General features: G+C 46.7%; 1 protein-coding gene across 1 annotated transcript in view; it reads left to right on the forward strand.

Moving 5' to 3' along the window:
- NOL10 (nucleolar protein 10) overlaps positions 1-19,397 on the forward strand; it is a 1,716,803-nt gene that overhangs the window by 465,140 nt on the left and 1,232,266 nt on the right. The window lies entirely within an intron of this gene.

Raw genomic sequence — 19,397 nt, forward strand, 5'->3', positions numbered from 1 at the left:
CATTGTAGGCCACTGTATGTATTTGCAGTTGTGGATGGACATATCCGTAGTGTGTTGACATGTATGTGAGACTGCTATATGTCAAACAGTATTGTTCCCAGGGATGTGTGTGGCTCAGTAAGAATATAGTGTAGTACTGCAGGGATATCACTGACACCAGGTTCCTTCATCTGTGTATCAGTTGAGGAGACACCATGTCATGACCACTGAATGTCAGGCTATGTAAGTTGTGTATACTACCAGAATGCAGACCATTGACATTTGGAAACCTTATCACCCACAGCATACTGTCAAACCATGTCATGTTCCATGCTAACCATGTTCACAAATGTACACCTGCAACTCAGTGCTGCAAACATCACACATGTACTGTCCACACCCCAACACATGCAGGCACAGGTACACACAACAGCCATGTGGCACATGTGCAGACAGTACACTTTGGGAATTAATACTGGTGTATACAAAACTGCAATGACAAACATAGGTAATGCATCATGCATGCTCGAATATACCCACAACAATATCATTACACTGTACTGTTAACAACATGATAATATTACTACAGTGCTATGTAGTCACCCTGTGCATCAGCACCATGCTACCCTGTTCCTGCATCAGTGTTACAGATGGCAGGAGGTGGCACAGTTTCATCATATGCACAGGGTGTGTACTTGGTTTGCCAGAGTCTGCCATTGACACATCCAATTGACATGTATGTGTGTGTTAGTGAGGGACAACAGTACAACATGGGGCAATGTTGCTGCAATGTGTATGTGTTAGCCCTATGTGTTAGCATTATGTGTGTGTGTATGCATGCACACAGTTCCACCACGTGGCTGCCATATACGGGTGTTTGTGGACAGCCACAGACTGTACCTGCCAGGTCATACAGATCACTGTCTTTGGCCACGGACATGGTACCTGTGCCTGGCAGGGGTGCTACGGACAGTATCAGGTACTAACCCAGACTGGGTACTGTCATCAGAAGCAGTGGGTTGTTGACTGGACACATGTCCCTGCTGGGACTGTCCAGAGCCACGTGCACGTGGTCTTCTCGGGCAGTCTAATGACAGCACAGACCCAGCATTGCTGGGGCTGGTACTGGCACTATGGGAGCGGCTGCGGGTTTGTTGTCATCCGCAACGAGTGCCAGCTGATAATGTTGCTGGCATACGTCCACGTCGATGCCTCAACCATCCTGCACTGTTCTGGCTCCTGGACATGTAGTTGTGGAAGAGATCTAATGTGTCCCCCCAACGTCTATCAATGACCTCGCTGATGTTACGGATGACAGACGCAACGTCACGCATAGTGTCATTCATAGAGGTGCGATGTGCTCTAAGCTCCCTCATACCCTGTCTGGTGTACCGTTCCATACGTGCCTGCGCCTGCATTACAGCCCGGAACATAGCTGAGGTTGGAAGACCTCTGTGGGCACGTCTGGCAGGGGCAGTACAACCACGAACCCCTGGACATCTGCCTGTGTGGTACCATGTCAGGAATCTGGCCATGGCTGCTGTGAGGGGATGCATGTGCCAATGATACCACACTACCCTGGTCAATGCCCACTGTATGCTGTCCCTCAGCTAAGGACATTGGTGACAATGGATGTATAGGCAGGATGACTGTGCGCATTGATGGGGTTGACTGCTGTGTAGTGTCAATTGGCTGACCAACGACAGACCCTGTCACACCTCCCTGTGCCATTACACATCTATCATCATAATCACTATCCCCAGCAGTGGCTTCAGGTTCCCTGCTGCACTCCACCAGAGCAACATCAGAACCTGTGAGAGGAAGATAGGAAACACAGTTTACAAATGTGTACACGATATTAGCACACAAGCGCACATGCACACAGGCACACATGCACACAGGCGCACAGGCGCACAGGCGCACAAGCACACAGGCGCACAAGCACATAGGCACACAAGCACACAGGTACACTCCTCAGTACAGCAGATACAAACACAGCCACACCTGCAATCCAACACATACACAATACTGTTTTAGGGTGGGTGACAGTATCACAAGGAAAAACATCACTGCACACATGTCAGCATGCAGACTATGTGTTGCACAGGAACATGCAGTGCAAGTGTAGACAGCCCTTGTTAATAACAGTATATGTGTACTTGATGCTTGTGTGTAGTTGTTCAGTGATTGTCTCCACCCTGGGACAGAATGTGTACAAGGACATAACAATGTTGTGCAAGTGTTACAAGCTGTGGGTGCATGTATTTGCACGCACACACACACACACACACACACACACACACACACACACACACACACACACACAACACATGATGGTGCTACGCAATGACTGCTATGTGTACTTTTGTGGTCGGCGGAACTGGATGTGGTGTAGTAACGTGAGCCATGATCAACATGCTTCTTGTGGTCAGTCAACAATAATAATGTGTGCCAGACAGGCAGCTAGCATGCTGTACCTGATGTGCAGTAACATGACTACTTCCACAATTACACAGCCACTTGTTACATGGGTTTGTAAGGTGGACAATAGTGAGCATTGCCTAACATGAATGTATTATTTGTTCAAGACTGTTGCACAAAGACATGGTAGGTCTCTACCCCTCAGGTATATTATGTGCGCTGCGTAGATGATAGGTGGGATACTGAAGGGTGGCCGTACAGCAGGTGTCATAATTGGACGTGTAGCAGGCTAAGGTGTATTGTGTATGCCAAACATGTGTGTGTTGTGTACATGTGTATCAGGTATGCCTATACAATGTCCAGTACTGTGTTGCCACACGTGTGTCATGCTCTGTGTATTGCATGTGAGTGAGGCAGCTATTGAGAGTAATGGGATATGCATAGTCTCACAGCAAACATGCACAGCATGCATTATGCGTAGGTGTGTTACATGTGCACAGACTACACCTCCATATGACATGCACATGTCATTAGCAATAGTGTTGTTATTACACACTCACCTGCATGGATTGGCTGCCTTGCTGTCACTCCAGAGGGACCTGCAAAAATATGAGAGTGATTGCCAGTGGCCACAACTGTGCCATTGATACTGTGAGTATGATGAAGTTTAGTAGTACAACAGGTGGCTTTCACAGGTGTACAGATTATGCTCAGAATATCAATCTTGCAGAAGAATAGGCAGGTTAACAGCTACACAAACAGTACACATCTCACAACTACCAGTACAGAGAACAGTTAACTACAGATATGGCATGTTACCTGCACACTCCATTTCAACATGCTGGGTGGTTCCGGCCTCCATGATGACACATGTTTGTGGATGTTGCTGTTGTTGGCCTGGAGCCACAACACTTAGGAGGTGCTTCTCCACACTGGTGAGGGGGGGTGGATAGGTACCCCACCGCCTGTGGCAAGCTGTTGTCTGTGGATATCAGATGCACGCTGTCAGACATGTCTAATTAAATCACTGCAGTGATGGCGTACCTGCTCATATGTCCGGTTATGCATGCCTATGTCATTTACCCGACGGACAAGATCTTGCCACAGTGCAGCCCTCTCATGCTGGTTCTGGCTGGTCTTGGAAAACAACACACAGTAATTCTGCACCAGGCTCTGGTGGATCTCCTGATTCTCTGCTGCTGTATAAGGTGGGTTTTGCTGATGCACCATCACCCTGGAAGGAAAAGAAAAATATGTGAGCAAGTCATGTGGCACACTTAATATTCTAATGTACTGATATCACTTAACTGCCATATATAGCATCTGTCTGTCTATCAGGGGATACACATGTTCGATACCACATATCAGTGCTCAGCCCACAACTGTCTGACAGTGCCTGCCACACTCCATACAACAAACTTGTATACACAAGCACTCGGCACACTGTGTGGGATACAATGCACAACCTCACACTGGGGGTATGTATCAAGCTAATGGATGAAGAATATTGTCATCCTGTGCAATGAATGCAATGCACATTTACAGTTTCAATGGTAATCCACCCTAGTCTTTGATGCCATACCCCTACCTGACATATGTGCACAGTTGTTACTATAGCCAGCATACTGTTGTCGCAGAGTATACATGCTGCCAGGTGCACACACATACCCTGTAACACACGTGATTGCGGCCATGGTACAGGCATCATTACACACACATTACACATACATACAACACACAAATGTATGACAACTCAGATGAGAATTAACTGTGTACCTTATAGTACTGTGTGCCCCTACTTACAGATACCTATGCATGAGGTATGTAATCTGTGCAGACTACAGGAAACACACCAGACAGTGTTACTAGGGAATGTGAACGTACACCATACTGTAGTGTTTAGGCCTACAGCATCAGGTAGTACAACAGTTCATATGTGAGCTGGATTCAACAGCAGTACCACTTACTGAGCATACATGTATTGCTTCTGCCTACGATGGGACACCGCAGTCGTACACAGTGAAGTACGGCACAACATGTGCCAATCTACTATGTTTGCATCCCGATAATTGACACATCTTTCTCTGGCTTCACACCAAGGACACCAACTACCATGACAGACACAAACTCACACTAAGCTCTCACACCTTTACAGACCTTGCACACAATCAGTGTCACACTCATTCAACGTCACATAGCTGGTATTGCACTGAGTACATGTGTGTGTGCATTGTGTCATAGGTAGGTACTATGCTATTGGCCCTGGGCCTAGGGCAGCCTAGCCATATGCTACCCTGCCATTTGGGACACATGTAATGTGATTTTACTTGCTCCTGTGAAACGGTTACACAGAGGTGACTCACAGGGCATATTACCTATCTCCATAACATTCCTCAGGGGTATGTATGACATCTACTAATAAGGAGCCTTGTTTGTTAATGCTGGGTGGTTTACTCCAGGGTATGGCATATTTGTGTATAGAAACCTGTACCTCAAGCATGTGCTTTTTAGTGCGGTGACAAGGATTAGGGCCCTAGGTCATGTAGGCTGGACGGATTGTGAGGTGTTGCCATGGTGGTTGGCCAACTGGTATGGGTGTGACATAACTGTGTATGTCCAGCAGTGGTAACCTCTGTGTAGGATGTATGCAAGGCACTCTAGCTGTGGTTTTGAGAGTCAGTCTGCATAGGGAATGTGTTTGAGGGCATTATCAGTCTTTGTTAGGTATGTCTGTGGCCTCTCCACTTGCTGTAGTTCTCATGGGAGGTACATACTGCATAGGACATTGTGAGGTGTAGAGGGGTACACTGACTTACATTTCCCTAGCTGACACACCTTTTGTGATGACACGTACCATGTACAGGGATTACAAGACTAGTGTGCCACTGTAGATATCAAAGGGGAGGCTGTTGTACACCTGTGTCCCATGTTCCCTTCTGACATCTCCAGTGGTAGGCGGGCAACCACCTATGTGGTAGTTAGTGGGTAACATGTTTTGGAATGGGGTATGGTACTGCAGTATCAACACTAGTGTTCAGTCCATGCCTTGGTCACCAGGCACTTGTTGCAGTACATCTGCCCCCATGTCCCCTTCTCTCACTCTCTCTCTTTATATATATATATATATATATATATATATATATATATATATATATATGGATATGTTTTTATATGTAAATGTATATGTGTATATGCATATATATATGTAAATATATATGCATATCTATATATATGTGTATATATATATATATGTATATGTATATATACACACGCCACTATATATATATATATATATATATATATATATATATATATATATAGACATTCATATCTATCTGTATATATGTATGTATCTACATATATATCTATATATGTATGTATCTATTATATCTATATGTATATACATATTCTATCTATATATCTCTATCTGTACATACTTCTCTATCTATGTACATATATATATAAATATATATATATGGCTATGTAGATATATAGATATAGATATATATATATATATATATATATATATATATATATATATCGACATATAGATATTTGTATATATATATATATATATATTATATATATATATATCTATATACACACACACACACACACACACACACACACTTCTAAACATCCAATCTGAAGTAGTTAACTTCATTTGGTCTGCAACCTGTGGGATACGGATCCGAGCCGGCAACTTTACAAAGCTTAGATCCGAGCTCCTAGCTCCTCCCCTTACCCATAATCCCCTGCCAACCCTGACTGACCCCAGATCTAGTTTGCCGCGCTTCTGAACAGCAGCTAGATTGCGAGCTCCTGGTCTTTTGGTCAGATAAGTCCTTGTATCTTAAATTTTTCTCCTTAAACTTGTGTGATTGTGTTGTGTTGGTTAGGTTTCCCTTCTTATAGCCTTACTTTATATAACCTCTTTAAATTTTTCTAGTCAAATTTTCCTCCCCATCCCTCACTGGTCGTAGTCTGTGTGTGTGTTTGTGTTTGGAGCCTACTGAGTGAGTTTTATTTAGCTAACATGTCTGAGGCCCCAAAACCAATATTTTCTAAGTGCACCGAGTGTGGCCATAAGCTCTCCCCAGCGGATGGCCACACTCAGTGTGTCCGGTGCCTTGGGGTTGAACACATCTCCTCTGGGTGTTATATCTGCGCGGCGTTCAACCCCAGGGCATTGAAGGACCACAGGTCGAAGCTGATCCTAGCGGGACTCTTGCCCCCGGATTCGGCCTCCTGTGCTTCTGTGGCCTCCTCCCAGGCTTCTGTGGCGGCCACTCCTGCCTCTCTCCCCCTGGCCGGGACTCAATCTCCCACTTCTGCGCCGGAGGAGAGGGAGGCCAGAAAAGAAAAAAGGAGGGAAAAGCCCCCCCCGGCTAAGCGGGCTTCTTCCTCCATGGCTTCCAGGTCTCCTCCTTCTCGGCTCCGGTCTCCATGCTTCTCACCAGGACCCGAGGAGGAGGAGACCCGATCTCCGTCGAGGTCATCGAGGCGGCACTCCCTGCCAGCCTCGGTGGCCTCGTCGAGATCAACGCGTAGCCTTTCTGAAGCTGATTTGGACCGGGTGATGCGAAGGTTCATCCAAACCCAAATGCAGCAGATGGGAGTGCTCCTGCCTCCCCCCCCTCCGGGGGGGAGCTCAACACCCTTCTTTGCCCCGATAGCTCCTTCTCCGACCCGCTTCCTGGGTTTGAAGCGCTCGGAGCCGGGCAGCGTTGAAGCCGGGGTTGGGTCGGCGCCGACAGTATCTGGTACTTTGGCTCCGACTCTTCCTTCGAGTTTACAGGATCCGTCCTTGTCGGATCCGAGCTCTCGGAGCCGTGCTCTGAACTTCGGATCTGAGGGGTTTAGTGTGCCTTCGGCTCCGTCCAGGTCGGAGCACACTGGCCCTTCGGATCCAATGGTCTCGGCGCCGGCTCCGATCCATCCATCGGATCCGAGTGAGGGTCGGCTCTCTGATCCCAGAGAGAGTGGCTCTCCCTCGGCCTTTGATGTGGTGGAGAGGGCTCTGTTGAGTGCATCCAGGCCCCCACTGCCTGCTAAGCTCCATCCCGCACTCCCTCTCGTTTGGGTAGGGCTTCCGTCGCCCGGCCACAGGGACAGCCTGCTTTGACGTCTCAGGTCGTTCCCCTGGAACAAGACGTTGCTGGTGAGTCGTCCTCGGACAGTCCCCCCGAGGATGTTCCTCACAAGTGAAAGTGTAAGAGGAGGCACGTGGACTCCCCCGAGTCCTTGACAAAAGACAATGATTTGGATGAGGGGGAAGGCAACTCAAGGTCACCCCCCGAGGATGTCTCCTTCGGAGACATCATGGAAATGCTTAGGATAAGAGGGGGGTGGTCTGCCCCCAAGGCTTCCTCGGACAAATCCGTGTTCCTGGAGGCGTTCGAAGCAGGCCCATCTACCTCTTGGGTGTCCCCTCCAGCCGACCCCTTAGTGGACCTTATCACCACTAGTGAGTGGAAGAAGCTGGGCACTGTGGAGCCAGTCCCCAAACGTCTTGACAAGATCCTGAGCCCCCCGGCAGAGAAATCCCATTGGAGCAAGGGACCCCCCCGTAGATGCCATGTTGGTGGCAGCAGCCACCAAGAGGGAGTTAGCCCAAGAGAGTCCCTCGGTCCATCCCTCGAGCAAGGAGTCTCGCTCGATGGACCATCTCGGGAAGCAGGTCTTTAGTTCAGCGACCTTCACAGTAAGGTCCCTGAACTACATGGCACATGTGATTCGACTGCAGCGAGACCTTATCAAAGAGTACGCTGCATCGCCCCCGGAGTCCATGTCGGGGGAGGACAAACAGTTGTACTCCACTCGCATATGCGGCTTTTATCCCATGCTACAGAGGGAGCTGCTAGAGCCATCGGAGCAGGCCTAGTTATGAGGCGCCAGGCCTGGCTGCGACATTGTGATTTCGCGGAACCCTTCAAGGCGTCCTTTGCGAATGCCCCCTTCGATGGTTCTGCCCTGTTTGGCAAGACAGTTCGCGAGACTTTGGTCCAGAGCGAAAAGGACGGGAAGACGTTGTCTGCCGTCTGAGTCCACTTCTCTGCTCCCCAGAGGTCCTTCTCCAAGAACCAAAAGGGACAGAAGAAGATGTGGTTCCGAAAGTCGCAACAATCCCAGTCCGCTCCGGACTCCCAGTCCTTCCGCGGCAGAGGAGGACAGGGTGGATGCCGCCCTAGAGGCAGAGGGGGGCCCGAAGAACTTTGGGTCCGGAGAAGCCTTCTCTGATCGGCCCACGCAGCAACCCTGAGGGGTTGCCCGACTGCTCCACTCTGGAGGCAGTCGGGGGGCATTTCTAGAAGCACCTGGCAGCTTGGGAGTCCATTACAACAGACCGCTGGGTGCTTCGTATCATATCCAGAGGATACAGAATTCCCTTTTCCTACATTCCCGACACCCCCGGACACCTCCCCGATGTTCCACCCAATCAGAGGGAGGCAGCAGCTGTGGAAATCGGCTGCTTTTAGAAAAACGAGCCATCCAGCACGTCCCCCCCCCCCAGGCCAGTCCGGATCGGGTTACTACTCCAGGTTATTTTTGGTGCCAAAAAAGACGGGGGACCTAAGGCCATCCTCGATCTTTCCCTACTAAATCTGTCAGTAACCAAAAAAAAGTTCCGGATGGTCACTCTTCAGTCTATTCTCCCCCTCTTGCGGGAGAACGACTGGATGTGCTCCATAGACCTCAAGGACGCGTACTACCACATATTGATGGACGAACGGTCCAGGAGGTTTCTCCGCTTCCGGCTGGGAGCCAGTCATTATCAATTCAGGGTCCTCCCCTTTGGTCTCACCTCAGCCCCCAGGGTGTTCACCAAGGTTTTAGCAGTGATAGCGGCCCACCTGAGACTCCAGGGAATGCAGGTCTTCCCGTAACTGGACGACTGGCTCCTCACCGCCCCGACAAGGCATTTACTATGCTTGGCCAGGGACTACTTTCTCAACCTTGCTCTGCAACTAGGGATCACTATAAACTCGGACAAGTCCTCTCTCACCCCGACTCAGGTGATAGATTTTATCGGGGCCAGACTGGACACCAACAGGCAACTAGTCTTCTTAACTCCCGACCGGTTGCACACTTTGAGGGCACATGTGCGGGCCATCTTTCAGTCTTCAAAACCTCCAGCGGGATTGGTTCTGAGGGCCCTGGGGTCCATGGCAGCCACTATAAACCTTCTTCCCATGGCATGTCTGAACATGAGGATTTTACAGTGGACTCTCCAAGTCCAATGGTCCCTTCATCAATACCCCTTGAGTCACCCCATTTCTCTCAGCAGGGCCTGCAAGAGGGCTCTTGTTTGGTGGCTTCAATCGCCGGACCCCCAGGCGGGATGCCCCTTTGCCACGGCCCCCCCCCTCTCGCCATGGTGACCACGGACGCCTCTCGTCTTGGGGGGGGGGGGGCATTTGAGCAGGATGGTCCAAGGCACGTGGAACGATTCGGAGACCTTATTGCACATAAATGTTCTAGAGATGAGGGCAGTGCTGTTGTCGTTGCAAGCACTTCAGAGCCTTCTGCCTGTAGGAACAGTTGCAATCCAGACAGACAATATGTCTGTGGTATGGTATAAACAAGGGGGAACCAGGTCTTACCCACTCTGTCGAGAAGCCATGAGAGTGTGGGAATGGGCGATCTCCACCAACCGCTTTCTCATTGCAACGCACATTCCGGGATGGGCCAACATCCTGGCGGACAGACTGAGTCGCACCATCCTTTCACCTTACGAATGGTCCCTCAATCCTCGAGTAACGAGTCGAATTTTTGCTGTTTCGGGGCAGCCCTGTTGCGATCTTTTTGCATCTCCCTCAAACACGAAATGCAACAATTACTTCGCTCTCATTCCCCCTGCCGGGGAAGCCCCGAGGGACACCTTGGTGCATGCTTGGCCACCCGATCTTCTCTATGCCTACCCTCCTCTTCCCCTCATGCTGAAACTTCTTCAGAAAGCCAGTTGGTTGGGGAGCAGGATGATCCTCATTGCCCCATTCTGGCCTCGCCAAGCTTGGTTCCCTTACCTCTCTTCTCATCGAGTGAATCCGCCCTGGGTTCTAGATCCCCTTTCGGATCTAATCTCCCACCCCCAGGGGCTCCCACTTCCCGACCTGGCCAGCCTCAAGCTAGCGGCTTGGCTGCTCCAGTTCCACTTGTAGCTAGGACTCCTGGTATCTCTTCTCCAGTTAAAACTATCCTAGTAGCAGCGCACAAGCCCTCTGCTAGGCAGGTCTATGGTAGTAAATGGAAGCGTTTCTCTATCTGGGCAGAACGCCATAATTTGAACCCTTTTACAGCCCCCTTGCCTGCGGTGCTGGACTTAGGTCTTTTTAATGGCGGAGCTAGCTCTTCTATGGTTAAGGTTCAGTTAGCAGCCATCTCTCATTACCACGTAGGTACTGAAATGGGTCCTTTGATTACTACAAAATTGTGCAAAACGTTCCTAATGGGCACCTTTTTTCTTAGACCTCCAATAAAGGAAGCGGTACCTCCATGGGATTTGACCTTGGTATTAGAAGCCCTGACAGACCCTCCCTTCGAACCGGCGTCTTCAGTAGACCTCAGATATTTGTCTTGGAAAACAGCCTTTCTTGTGGCTATTACTTCAGCCAGGAGAGTATCTGAATTGCAAGCTCTTTCTGTGAAACCCCCATACTTAGCCTTTCACAAGGATAGGGTTTACCTCAGGACCAATCCCTCCTTCCTCCCGAAGGTAGTTTCTGAATCTAATATTAACCAAACTATCAATTTGTCTTCTTTCCTAATTATCAGAACAAAAGGGAGTACAGACTACATTCTTTGGACTTGCACAGACAACTTAGATTTTACATTCATAGGACATCTGGTCATAGACAATCCGACCAGTTGTTCGTCTCCTTTGCCAAATTTAATCTAGGTAAACCGGTCTCGAAAGTTTCCTTATCGAGATGGATTTCACAGTGTATCATTACAGCGTATCAAAATTCCGGCAGGCCCGCACCTCATACTAGGGCTATGGCTACATCTGCCGCCTTTAAATCCAGGGTTTCCTTGGATGATATCTGTTCAGCAGCCACTTGGGCCTCATCTCATGCCTTCATCAATCATTATAAATTGGACATTACCTCCAGAGGGAGAACTTAGTTTGGCTCCGCAGTGCTCCGGAATATCCTTCCATGAAGGCCGCCCAAAGTTTAGGTAGCAGGGGACTCTGTCCCACAGGTTGCAGACCAAGTGAAGTTAACTACTTCAGATTAAGAAGTTATGTACTCACCATAATGTTCCATCTGAGTAGGTAAACTTCATTTGTCTGCAACCGTCCCCGACCTTCAGATGCGTTTCATGTCATATAGTGATGTACCAATTCTGATAATGTAGATAGTTATCCTCTATAGTGCTTGCGGGCAAACTTGATCTGAGGTCCGTCAGGGTTGGCAGGGGATTATGGGTAAGGGGAGGAGCTAGGAGCTCGGATCTAAGCTTTGTAAAGTTGCTGGCTCGGATCCGAGATCGGATCCATATCCCACAGGTTGCAGACAAATGAAGTTTACCTACTCAGATGGAACGTTATGGTGAGTACATAACTTCTTATTACTGTACATATACATGCACATGTAGGCACATAGACTGCCCACCTTTCATGATGGGAATATCACTTCTGAAACAGTTGAGACATACCATTCTGTAATGATATTGCACAGTGTTGTGCATAATGCATTATGCTGTCCTCAGGCCGTATATAGCAGGCCTCACTGGCTCAGTCCCACAGAAGTTCACCACCACATGACATATACCTGCACTGCATGCTGTTTTCAATGCCACACACTACAACCTACATTGATATGTGCACATAGCAACCTTCAACTACATATGTATGTCCAGCCTTCACTAACAGTTGCAGTATGTCCCTTGACCTATGCACATCTGCATATACATATAGATACAGACTGCTAACACATATGGAGGGTTCACAGTATGTAGATTATTAGATTATGTAGTTTACATTACCTTTGTCTCTGACAGCTTTTTTCTGCTGGCTTGCTTGCTGGCTTGCTGTCTTGCTTGCTTGCTGGCTGGCTTGCTTTTTATTTATTTTTTTGGTCTCTGTCTCTATCTATCTCTCCCTCTCTCTCTCTGTCTCTCTCTCTCTCTCTCTCTCCCTCCAGTTGCTGCAATGATATTATTGCATGTGTGGACTGGCAGTACAGGCTGCTTTTGTAGGTATCTGCACATGTGCATGTGATGGCCTCTGCACCAATTGGTGGCCAGCATTTAGTAATTGCATGCAGCCTGCTGTGTGGTAATTGCAGTTCTCACTGTGATTTCTGGACACTGCTATAAAATGATAAGTTAGGTAGGCGTAGGCCTTTCAGTTTTGCAAGGTGGGGACCATGCTGGTTTGCTGTGGACACTGTTGTGCGAGTCAGAAGGTTGGTATATCTCTCATATCTAACACTGTGTTGTAGCCACTGAAATACATGTTGTACTGAAACCTGACTGTTGCTTCTTCCAGTTCACTCTTCTCAGTGTGTATGTTAACTCAGACCTGCTAATGCTAACACTGTTTACATGGGAGTATGTACTTACCTGTGGGATTTGAGGATTAACTGGCATACAACAGTAGTTCTTGCAATGTGTTGCTATGGCTTTTGTTTTTTCCCTTTACATTCACTCCTTGAATGCCTGATATTTGTCTTTACTGGAATGTGTTGCTATGGCTTTCCTATTTTCCATTTACATTCACTCCTTGTAATGCATGATATATTTCTTTCAGCACTAAGTTCTTATATGTTTGCTGTGGCTTGGTGGCACTTCATGCAGTCTGGTGAGCCCAAGGTCTGGGGTTTGACACTTACAGGGGTATTTTATTTTGCTGCTGAGAAGTACTAGGGCCTTGTCATACAGAGTGAAGAAGGCACTTTTAAACAGTTGTAAGCAGGAAGCAGGAAGTCATTGGGGACACCAGCTAGGGATGTGCAGGCTGGGTGTAGGGAAGGGCCATAGCTGCACATTTCTTTAACTGCAATAGCTGTACATATGTTCGACATTTGCTGTGACATTTGAAACCTTCCCCCCCTGAGAGAGGGGTGAGGACAACTAAGTATATTGTACTAACAATTATGAATATCAGGCACTTGCAGTGCCTGTGAACTGCTATACTGTCATTAGTATGTTAGATGGCTACATCCTTTGATATTTCTGTGTTGTACTCCTACATAAGGGCATGCTTGTGGAAGTAATTCTACAGCTATTCGCAGAGTATGTAACAGCAGACAGGCTGATATACCTGTCTGTTTCTGACACTTGCAGGCCTCAGATACTCTCCGGTATATATTTGACCAACCTCAGGGAAAGGTACATATCAGTGGGATACACCCGTGATATATTTCAGATATTCTGCAGTTGTGACTGTGGAGTATTTTGAGCATATGTATTACTACACCATTACTGACATGCAGGTAGTGTCTACTTTATCTTATTGACAGTTACCATTACGTGGGATTCCCCACCTTTCTGCCTACTGTTAGTACATTTCACAGGGAGTCAGTGGGGCACAGGTAACAGTTGTTTGCAAATCAGGGACATCCCTGTAAATCAGTCACAGTTGGGAGGTCTGGTCTCTTACCTATTCAAATATGGCGGTGTTTATCCTGCTCTGATACTGTGTGGGGTTTGTAAGGTGCTACTATAACATTACTACCTACTAGCATGGCTGTTTCTCTTCTCACACTAATGTAATGCAATTCCACAAGAATTGCCAGTAAAGATACACAGAACAAGCTTTGTATAATGGCCTTCCTATTTTCCATTTACATTCACTACTTGTATTTCATGATATATTTCTTTCAGCACCAAGTTCTTGTATATCTGCTGTGGCTCAGTGGTAATTCATGCAGACTAGTGTTTCCAAGGTGCGGGGTTCGAGACTGACAGGGGTATTTTATTTTGCTGATGAGCAGACTACAGGCCTTGTCATACAGAGTGACTAAGGCACTTTTAAGCAGTTGTAAGCGGGTTTGCGTGAGTTTGCGCGAAGCTTAGCTACGCTTATCTACGCTTAGCTAAGCGCACACAAGCGCACACCCGCTGACTACTGCTTAAAAGTGCTTACTCCCGCTAACAACCGTGCTATTTTCTTTTAAAGAAAAGAAAATGGGGAAATAGGAAAGTGGTGAAAAAGGGGGCACAAAGAGGGTAGGACAGTAGGAAAACAAGCTCGGGATGTGCAGGAAGGATGTAGGGAAGGTCCATAGCTGCCCATTTCTTTATCAGTAACAGCTGTGCATATGTTTGAAATTTGGTGTGAAATTTGAAACCTTCCACCCCTGAGAGAGGGGTGAGGACAACAAAATATGTTGTACTGCCAATTAGAATTATCAGTTTACATGTCCAGCGGACATGTGTGCGAATTGGGCAGCTATGTATGGGGCGTAATTTTTTTGTGGGAACAAAGTGCCCTTTTTTATTTTTGTTTCAGGTGAGAGTGGAATGTGAGGTACAGGAAGTAGGTATATTTGGGGAGGTAGGTTGGGGAGGTTAACAGACAAGACAAACGAGATGCATACAGGGGCGGAGTATGACACGTGGTGGGTAAACACAATTGACTGGGACGGATGTTTGGGTATCGCGAGCCCATGAGCCCACAGATGGCAACAGTGGAACTGAGATCCCCACCCATGGGCAGTTACCACTGCGCCTTCACAGCCCAGGCCGGGGCTGTGCTGGGGGCTGGATAGGACGGGCAGGCACACCCGTGAGTTGCGCCACTCTCGCCTCGAGCTGGCATAGGGGATCAGTCACAGAACACCTGATCTCACTACGCACCACAGACCGGACCCTATGGAGGGTGAGTGGAGGCTCTCCTCCGGCCACGCTTGCAGAGGGGGGACGAGCCCCATCTCCTGCAGCGCTTCCACCCGAAGGTGGCACAGGGCCACCGGAGGAGGAGGTCCCGGCCTGGGCACTGGTGCCAGGTGCACTCGCCAGCTGAGGTGGGAGAGGTGGGTCTGCTGGAACCCGCCTTCCCTGTTGTCCTATGTTTAGCAGTATTTTATGGCATTTTGGGTTAGTAACAAACAACACCATTCAAAATTAGTTGTAACAGTATGCATCAGTATTTCCATTAACCAAACACCCATGAATTCCGAACATTGAGCAGCAAGCATAACACATGCATATTTAGAACAACAGTGCACATTCCAACAGCGTGTAGGGTTGATTGGTGGCAACAGGCCATCAGGTTTGGATATGTGAACAGGGCACATGCATCAACATACATGCAGATATGTATGAACCAACAGGACAAATGTCCATGGGAATTAATTGTGAATACACATACCCAGTTTGGTGTGGAATGGCATAATTTGTGAAAATAGGGTAGGGTGGAGAAATATTACATTAACAACTTACACTACCTATACATATACTGTACATTACTAGTAGATGCAGATGTATATCCCCTACATGTGTTAGTACAGTTTCCTGTATGTAACCTTAGGAATGTTGGTGATGGGGATGTTACTGCTACATTAATATACATTCTATTTTTATTCATATATGTTCATATCTGGCTGTGTTCAGGTACAGCATCCTGCTACATTTGATTTTATGGCTCTAGACAACTGTGGATGTTCAGCATTTCATACAACCATACTATCTCCATAATGCAAGGGTACAGCAACATGTCCAAATTGTGGGACGGACACAGTCCAGGTTCTGTACTTTAATTAGGACATTACACTCTTTGGTTGTGGCTGTCTCATTCATTTCATATTATGTAGTGACTGCAGTATACCTTTATTCCAGACTTATTACAGCTTTTTTGGTAGCTTCAAACTGTCTTTCTCACACTCTCTCACTTATTTTATATTTACATTTCAGAATGGTACTTAATTCTAGGCTTTATTAACATTTATTACTGGGTTACAACAATCCTTTCCAGCTGACTCACTTATTTCATATGGCAGAATTTACAAGGATGTATTCGACACTTGTCTATCCTTTGTTGATTATCTGATATTACAATACAGGTGGAAACTCTATTTGAGACTTGTTTAATCTTTATTACTGGATTGCAATACACTCTTTTCCAGGCTGCATCACTTATCTATTCATACAATACTAGCAGAATCTTTATTCTAGGCTTATTTCACCTTTATTACTGGGTTACAACAATGAACTCTTTTACAATCTGTCTCACTTGTATTCTATAACAATACCAGCTAAATAATTACTAACCTGCCTGGTGGCGCAACCTCAGCAGCCTATCAGCATAGGCTCGCCGATTCGCGGAACGGACACCTGCAGCTGTAATATAAATGAAGGAATATTGGAACATACCTCTCCATACTATAGGCTAGGATAGCATTTCTTGCATATGTAATTACATGGATACTTACTCAGTAGTGGGGCATTGGGCATTTGGCAGGCCTCCTGGATCCAACGGTTCAGTTGGTCCTCCTTACGTCGCTTCAGGTCCGCATGGAGGTGACGGGACCTGTTCACCAGTCCTCGGAATGCCTGTGGCACTGGTGAGATCATGTGCCAACCGGTTTCACGTCTCTGCCTTGTACGCTCCCCATTGAACCTGGCCTTGCATGAGTTGTGCTTCATGATCATGGACTAGGAGCCAAACCATATATTTTGACTCCTCAACACCCCACCTTTGTGCTCTAAAGCGATTTTCCTCTCCTGCACCTGCCATCCTTACTGCAAATGGGTACCACAATCAGTTATGGTGTGTATTCCCGCCTATGGGGCTTATATATGCCGGTTTTCCCACACTTATCTCTGATTGGCCATTTTGGATATTTATCAGCTTAAAGCAAACCTGCTTTGTCATGGTTCTATTTTCATTCATTCCATATATATGCTAATACTGTATTTCTCAGTACAACTGTCATGGCTTAGTGGTTCAGTACATTGACTGTGGTGCACAGTATCCTGGGTTCGACCCTTGGCATTGCTTTTTTTATTTTACTACTGTCTAGACAGGCTAGGAGGTGTGTCTGTGTAAAGGCGGCTTTGATACAGCTTGCCCAATGTTGCCCGCCGGTAAGCTGGTTGGCGCGCTGCGCAGCTCCGCGCAAACGGCTTACGCTGGGTAACGCGTTATTTAGCTATGAGCACTCATATTACGCTGGGTGAAACACTGCTGAGCTACGGGCACTCATATTAAGCTTGTTAAAGCGCTGCTCACCTCCAGGCACTCATATGCAGCTTGTTAAGGCGCTACTCACCTACGGGCACTCATATGCAGCTTGTTAAAGTGCTGCTCACCTACGGGCACTCATATGCAGCTTGCTAAAGCATTGCTCAGCTATGGGCAATTATAATCCTTTTTTATAAATTATTCTGTTGGATTTCTTCACAAATACATGTCCCATTTCATTACATTTTACTTAAATTATAGTTATATATATATATATATATATATATATATATATATATATATATATATATATGTCAGGGGATTGTTTCATACTTATTTAAATAAAAATGGTGAATGATGTTGTGGGGTCTCGAACCGTGACTACCTCCTCTTTGGCCAACGTCTCTACCGCTACACTATTGCTACTTGGCTTAATTTGCATATGTAGATCTTATATGCTTTTCAATGTCTGCTAACTGTGGCTGAGCGAAGGGCATACCCACGCAAATGCGAGCAAACATTTTTGAAATTTATAAAAAAAAAAATGAAACTGCTATTTTTACGTTTTACACATTTTTCAGTAGGGTTTAGTCTGTGGGGATGTGTGGTGTTGTGTTCCTTGACATTTCTAAGGACTCGCTCGTGGCTGTTTACTTTCAGGCCTCTGACTCTTCTGGGGGCGTGTCCCTTTGCAGTACTCGGCATTCGGACACGCCCCCTGCTTTCCTACATGGACCGTGTTAGCCTAGGGTATGATTCAGCATGTCCTCATGAATATGCATGGCATGCTGACGTCATACCGTTCAACTGCAGCCTCCAAGTAAGACATATTAGGTCTTACACGGAGGTTTCGTGAATCCGGCCCTTTGTCTTTTTTCTGTCATAATTTTTAGTTTGTGTTAGAAAACAAATGTTTATAGACTGTTGCTACTTATAGATGAAATTTAGTATGTGAATGATTGTGTGAACAGACTAAATCTGTTTTTTTCATATAGGTTTTTGTAGGTTTTGTGTGTTGAGGTAGGATATAATGCTTTTGGGGGATTGCCAGTGATTTACTTAACGCAGAACCACCTGTTGACATTTTAAAGCTTTACCATTTCTTTCAGGTGGTACTGCCTGTCTTGAGTGCTTCATTCTCAGCTGAATCTATGAAGTAATTACTAGTATCCATGGTTCTCCCTTCCCCTGTCCACAAGAAGAAGAAAGTAGTCAGGAAGTCTTTTGTGTCAAGCCAACTCCAGTTGTGCCTCAGCCGCTGATGGGTGACTGTGCTGTGGCTGGAATTGGTTACTTAGACTGCTAACCCCCCCCCCCCGCAATCATTCCTGTAGTAGTACCTACAGTCACTAAGGACGAGGAGGTAGACATGTCCTCAGCAGTTGAAGGGAAGCTCTGCTCACAAGAGAGAACCACTCCATTTGGTCTCAGGGGAAGGGGGCAGTTGAAAGAGCTTCACATAGCTGGGAAAGGGATCCTGAGCCCCATATTAGTATGCTTGCTGTAGGTTGGTCTTTTTCCAGGAGGTTGCACAGGTAAAGAGAACAGAAAGAAAAAAAATTGACTTCTCTTTCATTTTACATGGACATGAAAAGATTTGCTGGTATTCACTAGAGAATTTATCTTTTTCTCTCCCTACTACTACTTTAAGGGAAAGAATATTTCCTTTACTTTCTGATACTGAATTTCAGTCAACAGAGTGACGTGCCAGGTTTTGTGGATGATGCCCTCCAACTTCCTGTTCCATATAGAATGTTAATGTAAATATAGAAAGTAAAATCCACCACTAGATGTTTCCTCTAACTACAGAGAGTCTTGTAGAATTGTTGCTGACAGGCTGAGCTCTGTAGCATGTTATACAGAT

The sequence above is a fragment of the Protopterus annectens genome, chromosome 1.part1, assembly GCF_019279795.1.
Source record: "Protopterus annectens isolate FY-2018-M chromosome 1.part1, PAN1.0, whole genome shotgun sequence".
NCBI lineage: Eukaryota > Metazoa > Chordata > Ceratodontiformes > Protopteridae > Protopterus > Protopterus annectens.